Consider the following 11803-nt stretch of genomic DNA (forward strand, 5'->3'; position numbering starts at 1 on the left):
TGCCCACGCCCCCCAAACATTACTGCCCATCCTTTTAGTCTGGCTGTACCTAACACTTTCCTGCCTTCTATACTTCAAGTTCCTGATGCCACTCCCCATCCATCCCCAAGATGCAGTCTCACTGTATAGCTTTGGCTACCTCTGGAACTCATATAGACTAAGCTGAACTCTAATGCCACTGTCCTCTGTCCTCACCCTCCTCAGAGCTGGGATTATAGGTGTGTGCCGCCACCCCATCCGTGTTCCCTGGAGATACCCAGTTTGGAGCTCAGAGTCTGTAGTCTCTTTTGGAAGGCACATGATGCTGTCCTCCTCCAGGATGTTGCTCCTTACTTAGGAACAAAGGAGAGAGTGGTTTTTATTGTTCAGATGCATTGCAGCCGGCACCTGTGTGGGCTGCCATCTATAACAGCATTCACTGTCTTTGAGTAAAAACTGCTTTTGAAGCAGGCTTTCTGAGCAGCCTGGTGTGGTGGGTCCCACAACTTCACCTGTCCTTCCTTAGCTTGGGATAAAGGTCTTTACTCAGCAAACCATTTTGGAGGGAGCCCATGAGGCCCTTCCTCCTCCTCTGGGAACTACCTCAGTATGTGTTTGATTGCTCAGTGATGTGATTGGACAGGGGACAGGGTGGTCCATCGGATTCTCTGTTGGAAATTGACTGGAAGGGGTGCAGATGTAGCTCAGCCGGCAAAGTGCTTATCTAGAAAGCACAGAGGAGCCCTGGGTTCGATCCCCAGCACCACATGAGCCGGGTGTGTCATGCCCACGTGTAATCCAGCACTCGGGAGTCAGAGGGGGGCGGGATCAGAAGTTCAGATGCACGGTGAGTTTGAGGCTAGCTTGGGCAATGAGGTGGGGAGGGAGAGAAGGAAGGAGGAAGACAGGAGGGAGGAGGAGGAGGAGGGAGAGGAAGAAGGGTGTTGTATCAGCAGCAAGCAGGGAGTGTTGGATGACCCAGAGGATAGCAAGACTCAGCTCATGAGGGAGGGTTTGTCAGTTCTGGGCATGCCCTTTTGGATACCATGTGTGGTATGAACAAAATCTCAGATTTGGAAACAGGATTGTCTATAGAACTTAGAGGAGGGTGGGCATGGGTGTGACTGGGGTGGACCTCAGGCTGTGACACCTGATTTTTATCCTGTAGACTGGAAGCTAAAGGTGGGTGTGGGTGGACTGTGCCTTTGTTTTTCTTGTCCAAAGGAGACCATCGCTAGTTGTGGTGAGTTTGAGAGAATCCCACCAGTATGTAGCCATCATAGGACAACTTGTGGGAACCTGTTCTCTCCTTGCAGCATGTGAGTTGAGTCCTGAGGATCAAACCAAACAACCAGGCTTGGCCAAAAGCTCCCTCTACCTGCTGAGCCCTCTTGCTGGCACTGGGGACTTGTCAAGTACGAGTGGGGTGGTTGGCTATCAAGCTGTAGAATTCTCTACTCATCTCCGCCTCCCCAGGGATGGGAATGACAAACATGTCCTTCCACATCTGACTTCTCATGGATGCTGGGGTCAAACTCAGGTGCCTCCTCACCCTTGTACAGCGGCCATTTTGCTAGCTGTGAGACTTTCTCCCCACTGAGTGTATAGCTTTGTAAATGCTTATATCATCTCCCCAGAGGTTTTCCTTATGAGACAGGAGACTTTCCTCATAGCCCAGGCTGGCCTTGAACTTGATCCTCCTGGCTCAGCCTGAGTGCTGCAACTGTAGGAACATGCCACCTCACCAGGCTGTTCTTACTGTTTTTTTTTCCAATGCCAAAAGAAGATTTAATACAATCGCATAAAGGTTATGGGGATTGTCAGTGTGTTTTTAATAATTAAATATAGCTTTTCTGCCTAGAAAAGGATGCAGTTGATTGTACCCTTTCAATTATTACTAAGTTTATCCAAGTCCTACGTTTGACGGCTTAGTTATTTCTGAAGCCTTGAGTTCAATTTGTGGAAATCATTTCATTTACATACTAATAATTTTCATCTCAAGATGACATCACTTAGCTTCTAAATTTAACAAATGAAAGTTCTAAGGAAGGCTGTTAGCACTATTTATAAATTTAATCAGCCTTCTTTAATATTTTAACCTCTAGTCATATATTCAAAGGATCTGTTTTGCTGAAACACCTTAAGGCTCTGAAGTTGCGTTTCGTGTCTCCACAGCCCTTGACATCCAGTGCGTCAGACATATCTCTCAGTACCACTGAGTCTCGGACATCTCAAAAGGCTCAGAAGCAGGCTGGAGAGAAGGCTCAGTGGGCAGGGTGGGTTGGGGAGTGGGGGCTTCACTACACAAGCAGAGGACCTGAGTTTGAATTCTACGTTGAAAGTTGTGTGTGCCTGTGGTGAGTAGAGACAGGAGGAGGACTGGGCCTTGCTGGATTTCAGCCTAGCTCTGGGTTTCCTGGAGACCTAACTCAAAGGAATAAAACAGTGTGGTAGCGTGGACACCGCACGCCCTCTGACCTCTGCAAATGTATGCATAGGCATATGTCCCCACATGTATACATGTGGATATGGGGATGGGGTGGGAGAGAGGGAGAGAGAACTGGAGAGCTTTCCCACCTCTTTTTAGGGCTAGCATAAGCATTCAGGATACAGGCTTCCCATTGGCTTCCCAGATGAATGACTCTAATCTCTTTAGGACCAGTGTCACCTGGGAAAAGGGACCCTCAGTTGAGACAAATGCCTCCATTAGATTGGCCAGTGTGCAAGTCTGTAGGGCATTTTCTTGATTACTGATTGATGTAGGAGGTGCCAACCCTGGGCAGGTGGTCCTGGGTTGTGTAAGAAAGCAAGCCAGCAAAGGCACTGTGCTGCTGTCTCCTCTTCAGTTCCTGCCTCCTGGTTCCTGCCTTGGCTTCTTCTAAGGTTGGCCTGTGATCTGTAAGGAAACAAGCTGTTGTCTTCCCATGTTACTTTGGGAACTGTCCATCACAGCGGTAGAGAAGCTAGGAGAGTGTGGTTGCCCTGCCTGCCTTAAAGACTTCGGTCGGGGTGTGTGTGTCTGTGTCAGGTGGGTATCCCTGGCATGTCTGACCCTCCGTCGGTGACTTTGTCCCCTGCTGTTCCCAATGTCCCACGGCCATCTCTCCCATAGTGATGTTATCAATACTCCCACGAGAAGTAATAGAGTAGAAATCAGCACATGTAGCTGAGAAAGATCTGGAACTTCTGATCCTCCTGCCTCCGATTCCCTGGTGCTTGGGATTGCAAGTGTATGCCATGAGTCCTGGAATCATGGGGTGCCGGGGATTGAACCTAGGGCTTTGTGTGTGCTGGAAAGCACTCTACCAACCGAGCTACATCTCCAGCTGACAATAGGTACTTTGGAAGTTAAAATATCAAAGCCAAATGCAATTTTCCTCTCTCTGGTGATGGGGTTTGAGCAAGCATTTATCTTGATGTGCATGTGCATGTGTGTATATAAGAGCAAACAAGTACGTGACACTCAGAGAACAACTTGGCAAGAGTTGGTTTTCTCCTTCCACCGTGTGGGTTCTGGGGATCAAACAAGACATCAGGCTTGGCAGCAAGCCCCCTTAGTCACTGAGCCCTCTTGTTGGCCCCGAATTGTGACTTTCTTGGGGGAGCGGAGGCTTGTTCTTACACAGAACGTTATTGGACAGAATAATTCAGCAAGGGAAGGCAAGACGCTGTTTTTAGGAGGGAGTCAAGGGGGTGGGGTGGGGGCGGTGAGCACGGAATGAACACAATCGGCCTTTTTGGCGGAAACCTGAGGCCTGCTGATTTCAGTTTTGTTAATTGGAAAGAGCGAGGGGGACTAGCAGGTGCCTGGGAAGTAATTAGGTCCTGATTACTGGAGCTTTTATGCTGGGCTACAGGGGACTGTGAAAGTGTCCCTGTCAACAGGCTAAGAGTATGCAGGGGGGCTGCGAATTTGCATTCTTATTGCACTGATTAGCATTCTCCTGAGCTGTGGATGGCAGGACACAATCATCTTTAGAGTGGACAGAGACTGTAACTTAACCTGGGGAGGTTTGATGTCTGGCTAAAGGTGTAAGACGCTCTTTTCTGGTCTGTACCTGAGGACAGGAACAGTTTTATGTTAATGTTTTACAGGCATGTGCACTGGCATGCTATGCAGCAGTGTTGGGAATGAAACATATATATAAATGCTACCTGTATTTTTCCTTCTTTGAGACAGGGTCTCATGTAGCCCAGGCTGCCTCAAACTTGCTTCTGTAATGGTTGACTTGACCTTGACCTGAAATCCTGTCTCCACCCGCCTCTCCAGTGCTGTGACACCTGGGTTAGGTGGTGCTGGTGAGCAAACCTGGGGCCTCGGGCATGCTGGTTAGCTTGCGTTACATCCATCAGTGACATCCCAGCCAGCTGACTCACTTGGAAATGTTCCAGAATGCAGGCTTTCTGGGTAGAACGAATGTCAGGTGTCCATATGCTTTGACTTAGGGGACAGAATTGAATAAATGTCAAGAATGAGGGGACAGGGACAGTGAATTACTTGTTGGCCTCGTGGAGACGTTCCTGGGTGGGGGTGGGGTGGTGTTTCTTGGCTACTTGCCAGAAGGTTGGATGATGAGTGTTGCCATTTTGTCTAAGCTCCGCCCCACAGTTGCCTGGTGACAGTGGGTGTGCCTGACTCACTATAAAAGGGGCCGCTCACCCCCTCCTTGCTCTCTTGCCTTCTTGCCCTGTTCTGTCTTCTTGTTCCTGCTCTCTCTCTTTCTCTCCCCACTCCCCTCCCCCATCTCTCTCATGGCCAGCTTCTACTTCTCTGTCTCCCTCCTCCTCCTCCTCCTCCTCCTCCTCTTCTTCTTCTTTTTCTTCGTCCTTCTTCTTCTTCTTCTTCTTCTTCTTCTTCTTCTTCTTCTTCTTCTTCTTCTTCTTCTTCCTCTCTCTCTCTCTCTCTCTCTCTCTCTCTCTCTCTCTCTCTCATCCTTTCTCTCAACTCCCCTCCCCATGCCCCGAATAACCTCTATTCTATATTATACTGTCCTGTGGCTGGTCTCTCAGGGGGAAGGGATGCATCCTCATTGGCCCTCGAAGGCACACACTTCTCCCCCACCATACTTCACCTCCACCAAACATACTCCTTACTCTCTTTATTTTTTATAAAACACAACAATGGGAGCTGGGGGCCAGTGGAGGAGCAACTCCAGGAGATGGCAAATAAGGGCAAGTCAGTCTTGGTTTCCTCTCCCCATTGCCAGCGAACAGAGAACTTGTGTTCCAAAGCTGTAGGGCTGGAGAGATGACTCAGCAGTTTTTCTTCAGGCACAGGTTTCTGCCACCCATGTGTGGCAGCTCACAACTCCAGTTTTAGAGGGTCTGAGGCCCTCTTCTGGCCTCTGCAGGCACACACTGCTCTAGACTCAGAAATGAAACTTTAAGAAAATGAGACTCAGGTCAGTGAGATTAGAGACTTTTTTTTTTTTTCTGTGACATCCCCCAAAGTGGGTTCCATGGAATAATAGTCCCCTGAGATACAGTGCCCCGAATGGGATTATTGCTGGGGTCTGGGAGTCACCACACAAACCATGTGTACCCCAGTCTCAGTTAAGCAAGATTAGTTATTGAGCACACACCATAACACTGAACTTCTAGATCCACAAGAAGGAAAAACCTAATTGTGGCACCAGTCTGTCCTCAGGGCAGGCTTTTCATAGGAAAACCAGGCTCAAACGTTCAAAGGCAAGCAGTGAAGTGGTACAGCACTTTTGGCCAACTAAGCAAAGTGTTATCAGCTAACCTCTCTCTTAGCTGATTGGTCCTGAGTGAGGTAAGAATGGTCGTGGATGGTGATGGACAGGGGAACTTCAGGACGTTGAGATAACAGGGTGCAAGGGATTCAGCCATAACTCTTTGGCTTATTATTAGCATTCTTCAGTGTCGGTTAAAGTAATAACAACGAACTTAATTTCACCTTTCGAGTAACATGGAGTCTGAATACAAAATGGCTACAGTTATGTTAAAAGGTGCAGGCCTCCACAGTTATGATCCGTAAGTTTGGGAAACCGTGCCCGCTGCCCTGCCTTTCGGTAGCTGTGCAATGAACAAGTCACGAAGCAGAGGAACTGAGGCTTGGCTGTGGCGATGTCATTCTGGTTTCTCAGACTTCACAGGTGACGACACTTGCTATAAAGGTCTTTATTGAGTTTTTATTTGGTGTGTGTGTGTGTGTGTGTGTGTGTGTAGATCAGAGGACAACTTCTGGAAGACCACGCTTTCTCTCCTTTCAGCAGGTGTGGTCCCTAGGATGGAAGTCAGGTTCCAGTCTTGGTGGAAGCCATCTTTACTCCCTGAGACACCTTGGTGGCCCCAGGATGGCACTCTTTGACTCATAGACACTTGCAAATGTGCTTCAAGAACATTCTAGGGGAGACACCTGAGCCTGGCTTTCAGTCCTTGGTAAGTGGAGGCAAACGGACCAGGAGTTCAAGGCTAACCTTGGCTCCCTAAAGAGTTGGAGGCCAGTGGGATATAATATAATTTAAAACTAAAGCCCTGGACAAGCAAAACAACCCAAATAACAACAGAAGAACAAACAAGAAGAAACAAAAAGAAACAGTGTTCACAAGCCCTGCTTGGGGCTTTGTGTTCCAAGGATAAGAGCTAGGTTTGGGTTCGTTAGACATGTGGCTTGGGATTGTGTTTTGCCCATTGGCTGTTGCTATGAGTGTGAGTTGTCAGGTGGGAGACGAATACTGCAGTGTCTCGTGTCTGTACATTGTGTTGGGTCTACCTTGTTTCTGCTTTGTGGATCCTCTCTGTGGGTGTAATTCCCAGCTAGCGTCTGTACACGCTAGCGTGACACTAGTGTATGTGCAGAGAGGTTGACTGTTTTCCTTTTTTTAAATTTAGGCTCACAAAACTTGTTCTGGGGTGGTCATTCCGCTGGCTGCCTCAGTTCCCAGAGGCCTGTGTGGATCTGGACACTGTAGAGGTGGTTTCCCTGGCTACTTGGCATGAACTGAAAATGCCTTCCTAATCCATGTCAGGGCCCAGTGGCATTTAGGGGATTCCAGCCAGACTGTGTAGTGTGTCATGCATGCTATTGTGTGTATGCAACACAGAGATACGTGTGTGTGTGTGTGTGTGTGTGTGTGAGTGCAGGTATCTGTATACCACGGATTGCATGTGAGGTCAGGGGAGGGACAACTTCTGGGAGGCAGTTCTTGCCTTTTTTACCTTTTGCCAGAAACTAAGTCTCCCTCACGGTTTCTGCTGCAGCGCTGTGTCCTCTGGGCCAGCAGTCCGTGAGCTTCCCAGCGGAGATCGGAGACGTGTGGCACACTTACAGGCTTCAGTAAAGAAAACCTGTCCGAAGGACTTGAAGTTTTTGATTTTGGAAGAGAGGGTTTTAGGGGGCGATTCCTTAACTTTCCATTGTACCCTAGGACTTTAGAAAATAACTGTTAGATTCTGCAATTCTTAATGCCTCATACCAATTATTCATACTCCTTCCCCATCCACAGCTATCAGTATTTTACCTTAAAATTTGTTTTACGCCAGGCGTGGTGGCGCACGCCTTTAATCCCAGCACTCGGGAGGCAGAGGCAGGCGGATTTCTGAGTTTGAGGCCAGCCTGGTCTACAGAGGGAGTTCCAGGACAGCCAGGGCTATACAGAGAAACCCTGTCTCGAAAAACAAAACAAAACAAAAAAAATTTGTTTTACATTTGTGTATTGATTGGTTATGTGTCTATCTTAGCACTCCTGTGGAGGTCAGAGGACAACTTTTGGAAATTCATTCTCTCCTTTCACCAGTGACTCCCAGGGGATCACCTCAGCTTGGCTTGATAGCAAGGACTTTTATCCACTAATCTATTTTGTTTTGGGCGATCCTAAACTTACCATCTATCTATTCCCATCTCCTTTCTTTTAAAGATTTATTTATATTATTGAGTACACTGTCTTCAGTGTACTCAATAATATAAATGTATTTATTCATCTTATTGAGTAGCTCTCTTCAGACACACCAGAAGAGGGCACCAGATCCCATAATAGATGGTTGTGAGCCACCATATGGTTGCTGGGATTTGAACTCAGGGCCTCTGGAGGAGCAGCCATCTCTCCAGTCCTTGATCCTTTCTTATCTGTAAACACAGGTTCTCACATAGCTCGTGAGTCACTATGTAGTTGAGGATGACCTTGAACTTCCAATCCTCTTGTCTCACAAGAGATAGGTGTGCTCTGTCACAGATAAGTGTGCACTGTCACAGATAAGTGTGCACTGTCACAGATAAGTGTGCTCTGTCACAGCTTTCTGTTTATTTTCTGAGGCGGCTGCTTCTGGTTTTACCACATCAGCCGATGTAGTCACTACAACTGCTGTATGGCCCAGTGTCTGAAAATACTTTCCGACCTTGTTCAGAAAAGTTGACAAACCCCTATGCTGCTTATGGCCTGCACTGTGGGCCCTGGGTGTCCCCTGCTCCATGGTTATAAACGCCCGTGCTGGGCATCCTGGGCTTCGTGTGTAGGGTACCACCTCAGATAGCAACTGGAATGTGGCAGCCATATCGGAGAACGTGTGGCTGCCATACTTTCTAAGGGCCCCTGCTCGGTCTCCTGTAAGACTTAAGCCGTTGTGATGAAAAGGATCAAAGCAACAAACATCACATGACCTTGAACCTGAAGTTCTCTGCTTAGGAGCTCTGAATAAACCAGGGGGCCTCTGATTCAGGCTGAGGCGGCTTAGAAGGGGAGTGCAGGTCTGCTGTTTGGATTCACTAGGCTTGGGAGACGTAGGGATTTGGTTGAAGGGAGTGAGAGTTCCTTCTGATTTTCAAGAGGAATAGGAGTGGGCGGTTGGTACTTGTTGGGGAGCTGAACTCAGGTTCTTGTGCTTGGTCAGCAAGCACAGTATCCACTGAGCCTCCTCCTGGCCTCCCTCTGTTACCGCTACCATTATTCCTGTAAGTGTACAGGTGTTAGATGGCTGGTTTTAAAGCTGCCCCTGAGAGGGAGGGCAGTTCAAGTACTGGTGGATGCGATGTTGCTGAAGGCCAAGTGGTGTTTGTTGGCAGCCGGGCTGTGGAGAGAGGCCCTGGGAAGGGAAGCCAGCTTGAGGGTTTATGTAAATCTCCGTGTGCTCATTTGATCCAAGAGAGGGGACTGAAATGGTCAGGATGCCAGAGTGGCTCAGCAGAATCAGCGAATCACTGTAGAACTGTTCATTTCACTTTTTTCCCTCTTGCTAATGAAATAATTTGCTGAGATGTGACAATTTAGAAGTCCCCCCTTCCCTCTCTTTTAACCTTGAGCTACTAACAGCAGCTTTCATTAGCAGCTGAGCAGTAGAGTTAATGGCATCTTTCGTGTTCCATTCTGCTGGTTCCCTTTTCAGGACCAGGCTCCAGGTACCTCAGAAACCGCCTCCCGAAACAAAAGGCAGAAGGTGCAGAAGCCATGTGGAGTGGCCTTCTTTATTTTGATAGGATCCAGAGAGGAAATGACTGATGGCTTTAATAGCTTCACAGAATGAAGATTGTTCTAGAAACATTGCCTGAGAGGCCACAGAAAGCCCAGCTGGCAGCCTGGGGCTTGAAAGTTATTTACTTTGTTCATTGATCTATGAGTGGGTTTGTGGTAGTTTATACATATGACTGTGTCTGTGCACCATGTGCATGCAGTGCCAGCAGAGGCCAGAAGAGGGCATGAGAGCTCCTGGAAGATGGTTGTGAGTCACCATGGGGGTGCTGGAAACTAAATCTTAGTCTCTGCAAGATCAACCAATCCTCTTCTGAGCTATCTCTCCAGCATCTCCCCCCCCCCACAAGCTATATAAATACATGTATATTCTTTCTGTATGTATATGTGGGGTGGGGCAGAGAATGACTTTTGGTGTCCCTCCTCATTTGCCATTCACCTTTGTTTTGAATCAGGGTCTCACTTTGACCTGGAACTTGTCACTTGGCTAGGCTGGCAGGCCAGAGAGCCCCAGGGACCCTCCTGTCTATACTGGCCTTCCCCTGGTGCGGGCATGGCAAACTGGCTTTTTCTTACATGGCTTTTGGGGACCAAACTCAGGTGTCTTTGTGTGGTAAGTATTTGACTGACTGTGTTGTGTTCCTAGCGTAACATGTATATATTTTAGGACATTTCCTTTCCACTCAAAGAACTGTCTCTCCTGTGACCTCAGGTTGACACTGTTGGACAGCCTCTGACCAGGCTCCTCTGCTGTAGAAGCAGGTTCCTGGTGTCACCAATCACCTAGTTAAGTGACAGCTAAATGCACAGTGCTCCTTTCTGGCCCCAGGGGAGCTGCTGCCTTCTCCCTACATCTCAGGGAAAGAAGAGTTCCCACATTTGTAGGCGATCAATACACCCCCCCCCCCGGAACTTAAAAATATCCTGACCAATGGAAGCAGAGTGTTACAGCAGAGGAATTGATCTTGGAATGGTGAAGGCAAGCAAACACCCCCGGAAGGTATAGCGAACCTAAGACAAGGATGTTTATTCCTGTCCAGTTTGTTTTAAACCTTGTCCTCTCGTGTGAAACGGGGTGGATGGCAGTGAGCTATTTATGCAGCAGAAACACCCACACCATTGTCCCTGGCTAGGCACCTGGCCTCTAATTCATCCGGTGGAGTCACAGAGTGCAGGGCTGCAGGAGAAAGTGACTCTCTTAGCTGCTGTCTTCCCATCCCGCCCCATCTGAATATGTACTGTGTTTTGTGACCATCATCTGTGTGTGTGTGTGTATCTGTCTGTCTATCTGAGATGGGGTTTCACGTGGTTCAGGCTGGCCTTGAACTTGTCCTGTAGCCAAAGGTGACCTTGAGCATCTCATGCCCCTGCCTCCACATCCCAAGTGTGGGCATCCTAGGTATATTCCACCATGTGATGTGCCGGGGACCAAACCCAGAGCCTGGTGTCTGCTAGGCGAGCATGCTGCCAGACAGTCTACATCCTGTCTCTACTTGGATTAGGCATTTTGGTCTCTCCCAGGCTACTGCAGTAGGCTCTGACAGGCAGCCCCTGCTTCCCATCCTCCACAGGGAACGTCACTATAGAATGATACTTTGTTTCACGTCTTTGCAGAGTCCTTCCTGAACTTCTCCAGGTACCTGCTATCAAAGCCTGGCGCTTCTCACATTTGCCAGGTTCTGCCTTCTGCCAGGGCCTGAGATGGTGCACCTGCTGTCTCACACTGTTCAGGACACACCAGCTGTCTTCTGTCCCTGTCCGCCTGCTGTGCCTACTGCCTCCCGCAGACTGATATCTGTGGTCCAGAACGCGGTGGTTTCATTCAGCTCACACTTCTGGCCCTGGTCCTCCTGTGTGTTGCTCATGCTCACGGGTTTCTGTGACAGGCCAAGTTGGATCTCCTACACAGCAATCCGTTGTCACACTCTGCTTCGGCTCTTCTCAGGAGCTTATTGTGTGGTTGGGGTGGTAGCTCAGTTGGTGAAGTGCTTGCCATAAAAACAGGAGGACCCGAGTTCCATCCCCAGAACCCCCACAAAAGTCCAGTGTGACTTCAGCACTGGGAGCAAACACAGGGTGATTCTCAGAGGTCCTGGGTGGGCCAGTCTAGCAGAATTGGCAAGCAGTAGGTTCAGTGGGAGACCCTTTTTCAAAAAGTATGGTCTATGACAATTGAGGACACCTGCTGTTGACCTCTGGCCTCCACACACATCCACAGGCATGCATGGGCATCTACAAACATGTACATGCGTGTGTTTACACACACACATAGGCACACACACATACATACACACATATACACACAGTCATGCACACACATGTACATATACAGAGTCATGTACACACAAACGCACACATGCACAAGGCATACACACAGAGACACAGAGACACACATA

At 48.6% G+C, this 11803-nt stretch overlaps 1 protein-coding gene across 6 annotated transcripts in view; it reads left to right on the top strand.

Annotated features, from left to right (window-relative positions):
* Osbpl10 (oxysterol binding protein like 10) overlaps positions 1 to 11803 on the top strand; it is a 244449-nt gene that overhangs the window by 51877 nt on the left and 180769 nt on the right. The window contains exon 1 of one of the 6 annotated variants that reach the window (XM_029482012.1): positions 6232 to 6384. The exons of 4 other annotated variants lie outside the window; for them this stretch is intronic. The gene's annotated coding sequence lies outside the window, so the exon portion shown is untranslated. Of the gene's footprint in view, positions 1 to 6231; positions 6385 to 9904; positions 10021 to 11803 lie in introns of those variants that run through there. One more of the 6 variants, XM_029482015.1, reaches the window with a different exon arrangement.

This window comes from Mus caroli, chromosome 9, assembly GCF_900094665.2.
Source record: "Mus caroli chromosome 9, CAROLI_EIJ_v1.1, whole genome shotgun sequence".
NCBI classification, from domain to species: domain Eukaryota; kingdom Metazoa; phylum Chordata; class Mammalia; order Rodentia; family Muridae; genus Mus; species Mus caroli.